Source organism: Plecotus auritus (assembly GCF_963455305.1).
Source record: "Plecotus auritus genome assembly, chromosome: 11".
Classification (NCBI taxonomy): domain Eukaryota; kingdom Metazoa; phylum Chordata; class Mammalia; order Chiroptera; family Vespertilionidae; genus Plecotus; species Plecotus auritus.
This window is the reverse complement of record NC_137777.1, coordinates 46,455,789-46,469,811: the sequence shown is the minus strand read 5'-3', so window position 1 is coordinate 46,469,811 and position 14,023 is coordinate 46,455,789. Positions and strand designations below refer to the sequence as shown.

Genomic DNA, 14,023 nt, shown 5'->3' with positions numbered 1-14,023 from the left:
ACATCCTCAGTGGGAGGTGTGCAGGAGGCAGCTGATCGATGTTTCTAGCTCTCTATCCCTCTCCCTTCCTCTCTGTGAAATATCAATAAAATATGTATATATATAAACAAAGCTCGTTCCTCTTTAGCGATACCAGTGCTTAGAACTTTTGATTCAAAGTTCTTCATTTCCTACAAATATTTCTTTCAATGGTTCCAAAGGTAGAAGAGGCTCTGAATAGCCAAAGTGCTGTGCTTTTTAAAACCCGCTGGACAACTTCTCCTTTCTAACAGTGCTGAAATTTTGCCATACCCAACTGTGTATGACGAACCACAAAACATATGCATAGACTCTTCTGACTGTGCCAATCCGTGGCTAAAAACTTACTTCTGGAGCCGCGCAGCTGTTGGAATCAGTCATATTTACAATTTTTACAAATGAGTTTATTTTAATAAAAACAAGTTGCTCTGTGAGCATGATCTCTAAACAGATTTATGTGGGCTGGCACAACCTGCTATGCGAAATATATATTCATATTGCTTAGGTCTGCAAGCAGTTTTTTGTTTTTTTTTTCTAGGGTGAGTCCTGCTTTGTACAAGGATACCAAATAATTGGCAGCAATCCAGTTGAGGACACTGTTCTCAGCACTGTGCTATTAAAATTGTTTTCCTGGACAGAATTGCCCTGGGGGCATGGCAATGAACCAGATAGACAGCTTATAGAGAGGAGGTGACACTATAAGCTGGTGCTAAAGTTAAAGAACTGGGAGGCAGGTGAGGAGGAGGATGGACAGGAGAAAAGGAAGAAAAAAAGAGGGAGATAAAGGAGGCAGGAGAGAGAGAGAGAGAGAGAGAGAGAGAGAGAGAGATGATTTATATGCATCAGTCCATACCCTTAAAGGGGTCTCTTTATGTATCTCTCCTTGATCTCTGGCTTGATTTTTTTAAAATATACTTTTATTGATTTTAGAGAGGAAGGGAGTGGGAGAGATAGAAACATCAGTAATGAGAATCATTGACTGGCTGCCTCCTACACGCCCCCTACTGGGGATCTAGCCCGCAACCCTAGCATGTGTCCTTGATCAGAATGGAACCAGGACCCTTCAGTCCCCGGCAGACACTTTATCCACTGAGCCAAACTGGCTAAGGCTGGTTTGATGTTTTTATGTTCATGTTGTTTTGCTTGTTTACTAGACTGTAATCTCCTTGAAGACAGTAATACCAGTGCTTAGCACAGTGCCTGGCATAAGCTGCTGCTCAAAAATGATTGTTAAATGCATGAACAAAAGAAGGAGTTTCTGTATCTGAAGCATTTCCTTTCCTCAGAGAGGTTCTCAGTGCGCACAGGATTGCTCCCTCGGAAATATATTGAAATTCTATGGGGGGGGGAGGGGCAGTTTTGGGCCTGTATAGTTCTCATATTGGTATATTTATTTACATAGTGAAAAACATTGTTTTATTATGTTTACTGATATTAGTATGGCATTTTAGAATCAATGACTTTCTCTTTACTTTTCACTTGTAGAACACTGACTTCTTGAAATTATGTGTGTAAATAGCTGGCATTATCTATGAATTTAATTCCACGAGAGTAAAACGATGTTAAATTTTTGTTGTAAATACAGGGTGAGTATGGCAGACTGAGTACTAGTACCTATGTTTATAAGACTGTTTATAAGACCATTAAGCTTCGCTTGCTTATGGTCCCACAAGTTCTAGGATTCTAAGATGAAACATACAAATAAAAAGAAGCTGGTGTACACTGATTTCAACCATCAGGCCTTCCCTTGAAGCTACTGCATATTTTAGGATTAGTGGGGCTCAGCGGAGCACTGCTGTCAAAGCACGAGGGTCGGTGAGTGGGTTGGGGGTGGGGATGAATGTCAAGGCACCACAGTTCTCGCACGTCCAGGCTCCTGAACCTGTGTAGAGTAGCTTGGAGCGTGAGTCGTTTCTCTTTGCACTGGGTTGAACTTTTCTTCATTTAAAAAATGATGCAGGGGTAGAGGGGAAGTGAGTGGGGAGGGCGGTGACGCTGTCTGGTTTTCCCAGAAGCCTGGGCCCCCAGCTGGGTCCCCCTCTGCGGGACTGGTTCACATTGGAGCTGTTCTGATTTGAGGACCACAGCCTGCAAAGAAAGCCCTCCAGGAGAGTGACTCATGAAGGGGGAGGGAAGGGCTTTCGCGGAGCAAAGGATACCTCCGTCTTGCAGGACGGTTCGAAGTGAGGTTGAACTAAACTTCTGGTGTTTGCGGGAAGCGCTGTGGCCAGTGGAAGCAGGGACCCTAGAGGCAAGATGAGGCGGGACATTGGTTGACGAGTAGTGAGGCTTCGGCTGGAATAGAGACAGGCCTCGGGGAGGCGGGGCTTCTATGGATAGAGGGCGGGGCTTCCTCTTGCGGGGGCGGGGCTTGGGCAGAATTGCCTCCGGGGAAATGGGCTTATAGTGAGTATTTCTCACGATCCGGCGGTGAAAATAGGAAGGCGGAGCGCTCAGGGGGTATGGCCGAAACTGACAAAAGGCGGGGCTGTCTTCTGGACGGACCAGAGTGGAGGCCAGGTTTCTGCGGTAGAGGGCGGAGCTACCGCCGGCCAGGGTCGGGGCCACTTCGAGACCTGGAGAAGGCGGAGCTTCTGTTGACGGGGCGGAGCTTCTGCTGACGGGGCGGGGCTTCTGTTGACAGAGGGGCGGGGCGGCTCCTACAAGTCCGTCTTGGGCTGGTACAGAGCGTAGAGGCCGGGTGGAACCCCAGGGGTGCAGCAGGGTCTTGGAGCCGAGAGCCGGCAACGGAGCGAGGTCAGGGCGCAGAGGGCGCGCGTGCGGGCGACCCCCCCTCGGCCGGCTCTCCTCCCCCTCCCACCCCTCCCCCCTCCCCCCCCAGCCGGCCGCTGAGGCGTGCGCCTCGTCGTGCTGCCTTCCGCCCCAAACCGCGGGCCCCGCCGAGCGGTTCCGGGGGTAGGGTTCACAGGTCAGAGTTGACTCCCTGAAAAGTGCAGCCGCTTGGAAATGCAAGATGGCGGCGGCGGGGCGCTGAGAGGCGCGGCGGCCCCCGCAGGTAGCGGCGCTGCCGGTTCCGGGGCGAGCGGGCGGGCCGGGCTCTCCGGGGCTGAGGGCGGGATGGGGCAGCGCGGAGCCCGTGCCCGGCGCGCGGGCCGGGAAGGCGAACGGCGAGCGGACAGGACGGAGGCGGCGGCCCCAGGGCAGAGACCCCGGGGACGAGCGCGCGCGGCGGCGGGCGGCGGGTGGCGGGTGGCGGCCGGACCAGGCCCTGGGCATCCAGGGGGAGGGACCGGGCCTGCCAGGGCCGGGCATCGCCGCGGGAGACCGACCCTACGCCTCCTTTGTGCCTTCGGGGTCTCTGGGGGGAGCGGGGGGGCTCCTTGAGGTAAACCTCAGCCCCCTGCCTACGGGAGGGCTAAGCAACTTGGAGCTGTTGAGGGGAAGCGAAGACTGGGTCTTCCGGGGGGAGGTCGCCGCAGGAATGGGGGACCCCAGTAATACGGAGAGTCCTCGGGGAGGTCGGGAGCCCTGCCCTGGAGGGGCGTGTGGCCTCGTGGGGACTCAGCCTCCCTCGAAGTAAGGAGAGAGCCTCTTGCTGGAGCCGAGCCCACTGGCATTGGGGTGGGGGCCCCAGGAAACAAGTCGGGGAAAGCTGTACCCCACTTCAGGGGAAGCTGGGCACCCATTTCGGGCCAGGCCGTGTCCCCACTTCGGGGCAAGACTCAGAGTTTAGTCCTTAAGGACTATATTACATTTTGAAGAAACCTTGGGACTTAGGGCGAAGTTAATTACAGAGAATGGAGGTGGTATCTGCCCCTCGCGGAGGGAGCCTGGGAGGCTGACCAGGACTCCTCCAAGCCCAGGCCTAAAGGGGGCAATCCCCCGATCTCGGCGGGGAATGCAGGGCTGGGAAGGAGCGGGGAGAGGAAGCCGGGCTGAAGGCAGGAAAGACGAGCCCTCGGGGATCCCTGTCCCTCTGAATACCCACCAAAGTTCTTGGTCAAGAGATTTGAAATTCTTTGTTTCAACTGCGTCTTTCCCACCTCTCCTCACTGTGGGGACAGCGAGGAAAGCGCCCAGCCCGGTGAAGGAACCGGGTACCCTTGGGTATCCTTAGGTTAGTGCAGGATCAGGCTCCGGCAAGGCTGCAGCGAGGGCGGGGGTAGGGAGTTAGGGAGCCGAGGGGGTGGGTGGAGGACGAACATAGGGAAGAGGGCGGCACGGCGGGAATTCCACAACGCTGTCCTGACATCTCACGCCAGCCCCAAAGGAAACCTTGAGCCAAAAGGAAGAAAAAAACAACGAAATAAATAACCAATAACAAAAAAACACAAAAGACAAAAATAAAGAAAACCATAAGAAGAGGCTAATCTTTACTTGCTTGGGGTGGTGATGGTGTAAGGAAAGGCTATACCTGGTACAGAAATCAGAATGTGACGAGGTTGGGATTTCATGTAACTTGAAAGGAAGCAGCAGTTCTCTTGGAGGTGGAGAGGGTAGCAGGAAAGAGAAAAAAAAAAATCACAGGTTTGGGAAATGGAGCGGTTCACGGTGAGGGAGGAAGGAGCAGCTTACCCCCAGGAATAGTAGCTGTTGGTGTGGAGGGTGCCTGTGTAGGGACCCACATAAATGCGCCTTTAGATGGGTTGGTATTGGTTCTTGTTTCTCAGTCTTTGTCTAAAAGCTTTAACTTCTGTTATGTGGCGCTACGTGAATTATCTTTTCTTCTGAGAAATTATCCTGAAAAAGTCGTTTGTTTTTATGTCAACAGTAAAGATGAATGAGAGTTGGTTCTAACAGAGATATTGACTCTAGTGTGTACATAGATTCTTTTTTAGTTTAATTTTTTTAATTTCATAAATCTTTATTGTTCAGATTATTACAATTGTTCCTCTTTTTTCCCCCATAGCTCCCCTCCACCCGGTTCCCACCCCACCCTCTGCCCTTACCTCCCCCCCACTGTCCTCATCCATAGGTGTAGGATTTTTGTCCAGTCTCTTCCCGCACCCCCCACACCCCTTTCCCCCCAAGAATTGTCAGTCCACTCCCTTTCTATGCCCCTGAATCTATTATATTCTCGAGTTTATTCTGTTCATCAGATTTTTTTATTCACTTGATTTTTAGATTCACTTGTTGGTAGATATGTATTTGTTGTTCATAATTTTAATCTTTACCTTTTTCTTCTTCCTCTTCTTAAAGAATACCTTTCAGCATTTCATGTAATACTGGTTTGGTGGTGGTGAACTCCTTTAGCTTTTTCTTATCTGTGAAGCTCTTTATCTGCCCTTCAGTTCTGAATGATAACTTTGCTGGGTAGAGTAATATTGGTTGTAGGTTCTTGCTATTCATCACTTTGAATATTTCTTGCCACTCCCATCTGGCCTGCATAGTTTCTGTTGAGAAATCAGCTGACAGTCGTATGGGTGCTCCCTTGTAGGTAATTAACTGTTTTTCTCTTGCTGCTTTTAATATTCTCTCTTTGTCTTTTGCTCTTGGCATTTTAATTATGATGTGTCTTGGTGTGGTCCTCTTTGGATTCCTTTTGTTTGGGGTTCTGTGCGCTTCCTGGACTTGTAAGTCTATTTCTTTCACCAGGTGGGGGAAGTTTTCAGTCATTATTTCTTCAAATAGGTTTTCAGTATCTTGCTCTCTCTCTTCTTCTGGCACCCCCATAATTCTGATGTTGGTACGCTTGAAGTTGTCCCAGAGGCTCCTTACACTATCTTCAAATTTTTGGATATTTTTTTCTTTTTGCTTTTCCACTTGAGTGTTTTTTGCTTCTTTGTATTCCATATCTTTGACTTGATTCTTGCCGTCCTCTAGTCTGCTGTTAGATCTCTGTATAATATTTTTATTTCAGTCAGTGTATGCTTAATTCCTAGTTGGTCCTTTTTCATATCCTCGAGGGTCTTGCTAAATTTATTGGCCTTTTCTAGGAAATTCTTGAAAAACCTTATAACTGTGTTTTTGAACTCTCAGTCATTTACTTTCCTCCATTTCTTTCATTTGTGATCTGTTTCTTTGTCTCTGCATTTTGGCTGCTTCCCTGAGTTGATAGAATGGCTTTGTGTGCAGGGTGTCCTACAGGGCCCAGTGGCTCAGCTTCCCCAGTTACCTGGTGGACGCTCTTGGTGCACCCCTTTGTGGGCTGTGTGCACAGTCTTGTTGTAGTTAAGCCTTGATTGTTGTTGTTATCACTGGAAGGATTTGACCTCCAGGCCAATTGGCTGTGAGGATCAGCTGTGTCTACGCTGGGAGAACTTCTGTGCTGGAGACACCCTTATGGGAGAAGACTTGCAAAAGCCTCTGTGCTCAGCTTGGATGGGGCGGAATCTCAGGGCAGAGCAGACAGCCTTCGTTTCCCGTCAGCCCTGCCCTAATAGGCCCCTGTATCAGTGTCCCGTGGTAATCGCTGCAAGCACCTCTGAGAGAAAGCCGCCCTCGAGTTCCGCCCACTGCTGGACAGTCCAGTTTCTCCCCAAATGAGTCTAGGTGCCCAGAGTCTCACCCGGAACTGAAGTTCAGAGCAGTCGGGAGCTTCTGTCTCCCTCCCGCTTGAGAAAGCCAGCCACGTACTCAGTTGCCCGCCCTCTCCGTGTGCGCGCCTCGGTACCTCTACCTTCCACAGTTCCTCTGAGTCTCAGTGTGCTTTTCTCTTTCCTGACAGTCCATTTTCTCCCCGTATGAGTCTGGGTCCCCAGAGTCTTGCCCGGAACTGGAGTTCAGAGCAGTTGGGAGCTTCTGTCTCCCTCCCACTTGAGAAAGCCAGCCACGCACTCAGTTGCCAGTCCTCTCCGCGTGCATCTCAGTACCTCTGCCTCCTGCAGCTCCTCTGAGTCTCAGTGTGCTTTTCTCTTTCCTTCTAGTTGTAGAATTTCCACTCAGCCAGCCTTCCTGTGGTTCTGGATGATGTCTGTTTTGTTTTTTTAGTTGTAGTTTTGAAATTGTTGTGCGAGGCAGCAGTTTAGGTGTTTACTTATGCCGCCATCTTGGTTTTCAGATTTTTATTTCTTAAAGTAGCAATTTGGACTCGATTTTAAGCATAAGAAATGTGAGTGTTGCCAAGGACAATAAAGTAGTACAGGATGAAAAAGGGCTTTCATGAATATTTTTTTTCCTCTCAGTTTTTCTCTTGTTACTCCAAGCATTTTAGGGCTAAGCAGACTAATTTTATGCAAAATAAAATGTAAGATTTTGGATCCTTTCAATATAGAGATAATAGCATTTCATGTATCAATGAGTCTTGTAAAAGAATCTCTTCAAATGCTTTATTTAGTGAACAGGATGAAAATGAGAAAAAAAAAAGAAAAACCTAGATAACTGATGACAGCTATGATCCATACAGATTTCTTGAGCCATTCTATTTTTAAAAGAGCTTGAATGTATTCAATGGAAATGTTTTTAGAAACCCATTTCAAGTATAAACTCGTTTAGAGCTGCACATTTGGAGAATTTTTATACATGTGTGCTCTTCTTTGGTTTCCCCAAAGTGCATGTAGCTCTAGTTTTATATTCCATTCTGAACAGATTAGGCTGGTGAACCAGAGTGGCACTGATGCCAGATGGTTTGAAAATATGCTAAGGCAGAAAGTATAAATGTGCCTGCACTGTGAACGCTCATTAGTAGATGTATTTTCCTTACAGCACTTATTTCAATGATTTTGGAGGACAGTCCATAAATCATGCACCAATTATTTCATCTTTCATGATACTTATAAGTTCTTTTAAAGATAAATGTGAATAAAGTTTTGCAGTTATTTTTTTTAAATGTGTTTATTGATGTCAGAGAAGAAGGGAGAGAGAGAGAAACATCAATAATGAGAGAGAATCATTGATCAATCGGCTGCCTCCTGCACATCCCACCCCGAGGATCAAGCCTGCAACCCGGGCATGTGCCCTGACTGGAAATCAAACTGTGACCTCCTGGTTCATAGGCCAGTGCTCAACCACAGAGCCATGCTGGCCGGGCAGCAGTTATTTTATTAATGAACTTAATAGCATAGGTAAGGTGGGTTCATTTTGGAGACGTTCTCCCTTTTGTATTAGATTTCACATTAAGGCTGAAAGGTGATGTTATAATGTATTATGCTTTTTTTGTGTAGTGTTGGTTTGGCACAATAATGTGATATTTGGGACTACTTTGCTTTAAATCAAGCATGTCAAACTCATGGTCCGTGGGCTGTATGCAACCCACAACAAATATTTTTGCGGCCCATCCAATATAATGGTATGTAAGATACATTTTAATAAAAATTTTGTAACTTAATTTTTACAATATCCTGTTATACATAATTATTAATAACGAACTACAATGTTTGCTAATGACTGATCACTATAATTATGTTGCATTCATTTCCCTTATGCGCAGGCGCACCATTTCTCTCCACTAATATTAGCAGCAAATATTTTAGCAGCCGATTGCCACGTTATTAGTCTTGGACTGACTTGAGGAAATACTTCACTTTAAGAGAACAAGAAAAATAGGTTTATTTGAATTACGCTTATTAATTTGTGCAGTTATTCAGTATATGATAAGTTAATGTTCAAGAAAAATATTAATTTTTATTAAAATGTTCTATTATTTTATGTTAACGATTACTCATTTACTTCAGCCCTTTGTATTCAGCATGTCTCTATCGAAATAAAACTACGTTTCTATGAAAATTGAAGCTTTTGTTTTTTTGCGGCCTACATAAACTTAAACCTTGTTTATTTGGCATGTGTTAGCCTTTGAGTTTGACATGCTTGCTTTAAATTATAGCTTTATTCTTAAATAGAATACCTTTAAACTATTAAAATGATAGCAAATGTAGCTGAGGAAATAACCTTTTTTAAAAAATATATTTTATTGATTTTTTACAGAGAGGAAGGGAGAGGGATAGAGAGTTAGAAACATCGATGAGAGAGAAACATCAATCAGCTGCCACCTGCACACCCCCTACTGGGAATGTGCCTGCAATCAAGGTACATGCTCTTGACCGGAATCGAACCTGGGACTCTTCAGTCCGCAGGCCCATGCTCTATCCACTGAGCCAAACTGGTTAGACCTGAGGAAATAACCTTTTAATGTATATTGTAGCATTGTGGATTTGGGCTCAAAAGACTCTATTTGAGCCCTGATCTGTTTGGCTCAGTGGATATAATATCGGCCTTCAGACTGAAGGGTCCTGAGATCGATTCTGGTCAAGGGCATGTACCTTGGTTGCAGGCTTAATCCCCAGTAGGGGGCATACAGGAGGCAGCTGATCAGTGTTTCTCATTGATGTTTCTAACTCTATTCCTCTCCCTTTCTCTCTGTAAAATCAATAAAATACATTTTTAAAAAAAGAGACTCTATTTGAATATTGACAGTGTAGTCATGAGTTAGCTAGACTTGCATGACTGAAGCTGCTGATTACTAATCAGGATATATATTTGAGTTTACATTTGGAGGTCTGTATTTTATACAGTTAATTTTTAAAGTAAATATGTAATATTTTTAGGTAGTTGCCATGTTTTGATCTTAAAGAATACTTAATTTTTGTCGTTTATGTCACCAGTATTCCATAATGTATTTAAGAGTATATGGATGGTCTTATACACTTTGGTCTAAACAAATATAATGATGTACTTTGAAAAAGAATTATATGTGAGCAGTTTAAGAATTACGTTTATTCAAATTTATTAAAATTGAGCAACTCATGGTTTTGCAAGATTTTTGTTTTCAGTTTTTAGATTTAGATTTTTAAAATTGATTTTTAGGGAGAAAGAAAGGGAGAGGAAGAGGGAGAGAAACATCAATGTAAGAGTGAAACATCAATCGCTGTCTCCTCTACGAGATTGGGTGGAGCTCACAACCTGGGCATGTGCTCTGATGGGGAATCGACTAGCAACCTTTCCATTCATGGGACAATGTCCAACCAACTGAGCCACACTGGCCAGGGCTAGATTTAAATTTTTATTTACTTTTGTTGTTGTTAATCTTCGCCCAAGGATATTTTTCCATTGACTTTTAGAGGGAGTGGAAGAGAGAGGGAAAGACAGAAACATCTATGTGAGAAAAACATATCGATTGGTTGCCTCCTGCATGAACCGGGATGGAACCAGCAACCAGGGTATGTGCCCTTGACCAGAATTGAACCCGGGACCCTTTGGTCCACAGGCCGATGCTCTATCCACTGAGCCAAGCCACCTAGGGCTAGACTTAGATTTTTTTAAAACATCAAAGCTTACCTAAGAAAATTGAAACACTGATGTGGTAGACATATCATATACATATTCAGAATCCTATCTAATAAAAGAGTAATATGCAAATTAACCATCACTCCGCTACACCCACAACTCACGCCCACAAGCCACACTCACCAGCCAATCAGGAGCAAATATGCAAATAAACCCAACCAAGATGGCTATGGCCACAGAGAGCAGGAGGGAGGCTTGGGTTTCCCCGACAATGGAGGAAGCCAAGCTTTCCGCCTGCCCTTGCCGGCCTAGGCCCCCACTCAAGGCTCCAAAGTTTCAATGATGAAGATACATAAACCCGAATAGAAATGGCGGCAGCCACGGAGCTGGAAAGAGCAGGAGGCTAGGGTTGCCCCCGGCAATGGAGGAAGCCAAGCTTTCCACACACCCTGGCCAGCCCAGGCCTCCGCTTAAGGCTACAAAGTTTCAATTATAGAAGATACATAAATCCCCCCAAAAATGGCTGCAGCCACAGAGCAAGCAGGAGGCTTGGCTCTGCTCAAGGCTACAAAGTTTCAATTGTAGAAGATAAATAAACCCTAGATACCAGGGCTTCCGCATGGGTCGCCAGGGGGCGTAGCCGGCCTGCAAACCACCACAGGCCCCTCACCCAGGCTGCCCCACGCCCCAAGGGAACCCCCACCCTGATCCGGGACACCCTTCAGGGCAAACCAGCTGGCCCCCACCCGTGCACTAGACCTCTATCCTATCTAATAAAAGAGTAATATGTAGATTGGCCATCACTCCAACACACAAGATGGCTGCCTGCATGTGGTCAAAGATCCTGCCCCCATGTGGACACAAGATGGCCAGCAGGGGAGGGCAGTTGGGAGGGACCAGGCCTGCAAGGGAGGGCAGTTGGGGGCGATCAAGCCTGTAGGGGAGGGCAGTTAGGGGTGACCAAGCCAGCAGAGGAGGGAAGTTGGGGGCGACCAGGCCTAGAGGGAAGGGCAGTTGGGAGGGACCCAGGCCTGCAGGGGAGAGCAGGTGGAGGGGACTAGGCCTGCAGGGGAGGTCAGTTAGGGGTGACCAGGCCTGCAGGGGATGGCAGTTGGGGGGGACCCAGGCCTGCAGGGGAGGGCAGTTAGGGGAAAACAGGCTGGCAGGGGAGCAGTTAGGCATCAATCAGGCTGGCAGGGGAGTGGTTAGGGGGTGATCAGGCTGGCAGGCAGAAGCGGTTAGGGGCAATTAGGAAGGCAGGCAGGTGAGCAGTTGGGAGCCAGCAGTCCTGGATTGTGAGAGAGATCCCAGATTGGAGAGGGTGCAGGCTGGGCTGAGGGTCACCCCCCTTCCCGTGCACGAATTTCGTGCACCGGGCCTCTAGTTTTAAATAAAATAACTTGTCAGTCAATTTTTGTGATTCATATTTCCCACAGAATTTCTGATTCTCTTTTTCCCCTTCCTAAAGATCTTTCTCTTTTTGGGTTATTGAGAGGAATGAAAGGAGATAGAAAGATTCTGATGTTTCTAAGTATTTCACTCATAACTATGTTTTTCTTCTATATAAGTATTTTCTTTACCTTTAATATTGTTGAAAAGAAGTTTTTAAAAACTTTTCTGGGCAAGGACCGTACCTGGGAGTGAGGGATGGTGGAAAGAGAACAATTTATCTTCATTACTATGATAATATTTTTATATCAGAGGCTTGTTAGTGCTATGAAATACCCCTTAAAATGTGTTTAGGCAAATGATTCTTCTTGAAGGTCAGAGAAAGTATGTATATGATGGGGTAGGGGGGTATAAATTATGATTGATTCATGTCTACTTATTAAAGCCATCTTATTCGAGCATTGTTTGATATGCTGAAAGGTATGAAATGGAAAATTGATTATTGCCTGGGCTTTGAAAATATTTTATACTATTTCAGCATTTAACGAATTTTAAACAAAGACTTCCTTTGTGGTATAAATTAAAGTTAATACCTAAGTAAAAGTCAGAAAATATAGCTGTGGACTTATTAATGCCAGGAAATATTCTAAACACTTTACATGTGTTATTTCTTTCAGTCCTCACAGCAACCCTACTAAATAGGTACTATTATAAGATACTGGGTATTAGAGAGAATTGTTGTAAAGTAATCCCAGTTTAGGAACTGAAATAACATTAGGCAAGTATGCTTTTCATCCAGAAGTACTAAGCAGCTCATTTGTTGCTCCTCTAGTTGCCTGGTGCCTTCACATGTCTTGGCAACTATTCTCAAGAGACTCCCATTCGGTAAAACATCTTGCAATTACTGTGTGATTTAAGAGTGGATTCAAATAGGTCACCAATTTCCTATAACATTAATAATTCATTTTGGAAAATAACCTCCCCTCTTCGGCAGCTGTTTCCTATCTTCTCCTCTAGTTGACATCCTGTAGGTGGATGGCTAAGGAGAGGTGGAACAAGGAGACACCAGGAAATGAAACTGGAATCCCAGGCTGCAGGGATAACAGGATGCTCCACTGCACTTACCAGGAAAATGCTATTTTGCTTTTCATGAAAATAGTGTAACTATTCAGTCTAAGCTTTAACTTTACCTAGAAGTATTTTACTAAAGGATTGGTGGGTTTACATTATGGCTTTTTTAAAATATATATTTTTATTGATTTCAGAGAGGAAGGGAGAAGGAGAGATAGAAACATCAATGATGAGAGAGAATCATTGATCTGCCTCCTGCATGCCCCCCACTGGGGATTGAGCCTGCCACCTAGGCATGTGCCCTGACCAGGAATCGAACCGTGACCTCCTAGTTCATAGATGCTCAACCACTGAGCCACATTTGCCAGGCTACATTATTTCTTGACTTAAGAGGGCTCTTTGTAAACTTGTATATAATAAAGCAAGAATCAAAGGATAAGGTATTTGGGGGAAATTATCTTCCTAAATATTCATTCACTATGGTTACAGAGCTTCAGTGCTTAAAGAACAACAAAAATGTTCAACCCTTCAAAAGCATTATTTCCTGTTATTTAATAACAGAAACAATTACAGCTTTTATTAAATTTTTGTGATTGGTTTAACTCTGAGTAATATACCACATTTGGACACAAATCTGAGTTTTCAGAGAATGATTTCGCCCTGGCTGGTTTGGCTCAGTGGATAGAGCATGGGCCTGTGGACTGAAGGGTCCATACCTCAGTTGCAGGCTGGATACCTGGCCCTGGTCCAGACCAAGGGGGAGGCAACCTATCAATGTATCTTTCTCATATCCATGTTTCTGTGTGTCTCTCCCCCTTGCTTCCACTCTCTCTAAAAATAAATGGGAAAATATTCTCTAGTGAGGATTGACAAAAAAAAAAAGGAGGGAGAGAGAACCATTTCCAGTTTGGTTTCACAATTTAATGTTTCACAATGCACTGATTAAAAAGCCATTTGGTCTGTAGCAAAAATGAAATAGTTAGACACCAGTCATTCTATTAGATACTACATGTTTAGGAGTACCAGTGGTTTATTTAAGTAGTACTGGCTTATTGCCAGCATTAATAACCCACTACATTCCATTTAATACACAGTAAATTAGGATGCAGATATCAGTAGGTTTATGTGTAAACAAAGAAACATATACCTCTTTTCAACTCTTACTTTAAGTTGTCTTTCATAACTTGTGTGGTAAATTTTTACAATTCCCAATTTCTTAATCTTAGCTTTCCTATTATATTCTGCATATATTCACATTTTGAACATTTTTATTGAAAACAGTATCATAGTAACTTGGTTGTTTTACATAATATAGGATTTTTTAAAGTATAGTTTTCATTTTTTGTGTTTCTTACTAATATTGGGATTTGGCAATTAGATAATTCTTTTAAAGTTTCTATGAGAAAATTAATTTTTTTCAAAG

General features: G+C 44.8%; 1 protein-coding gene across 3 annotated transcripts in view; it reads left to right on the top strand.

Moving 5' to 3' along the window:
- The first annotated feature begins 2,657 nt into the window (after positions 1-2,657).
- The window catches only part of ZHX1 (zinc fingers and homeoboxes 1), a 28,943-nt gene continuing 17,577 nt past the window's right edge, over positions 2,658-14,023 (top strand). Inside the window, exon 1 of one of the 3 annotated variants that reach the window (XM_080647270.1) lies at positions 2,658-2,775. The gene's annotated coding sequence lies outside the window, so the exon portion shown is untranslated. Of the gene's footprint in view, positions 2,776-2,922; positions 3,035-14,023 lie in introns of those variants that run through there. The other 2 variants (XM_080647269.1, XM_080647268.1) reach the window with 2 other exon arrangements.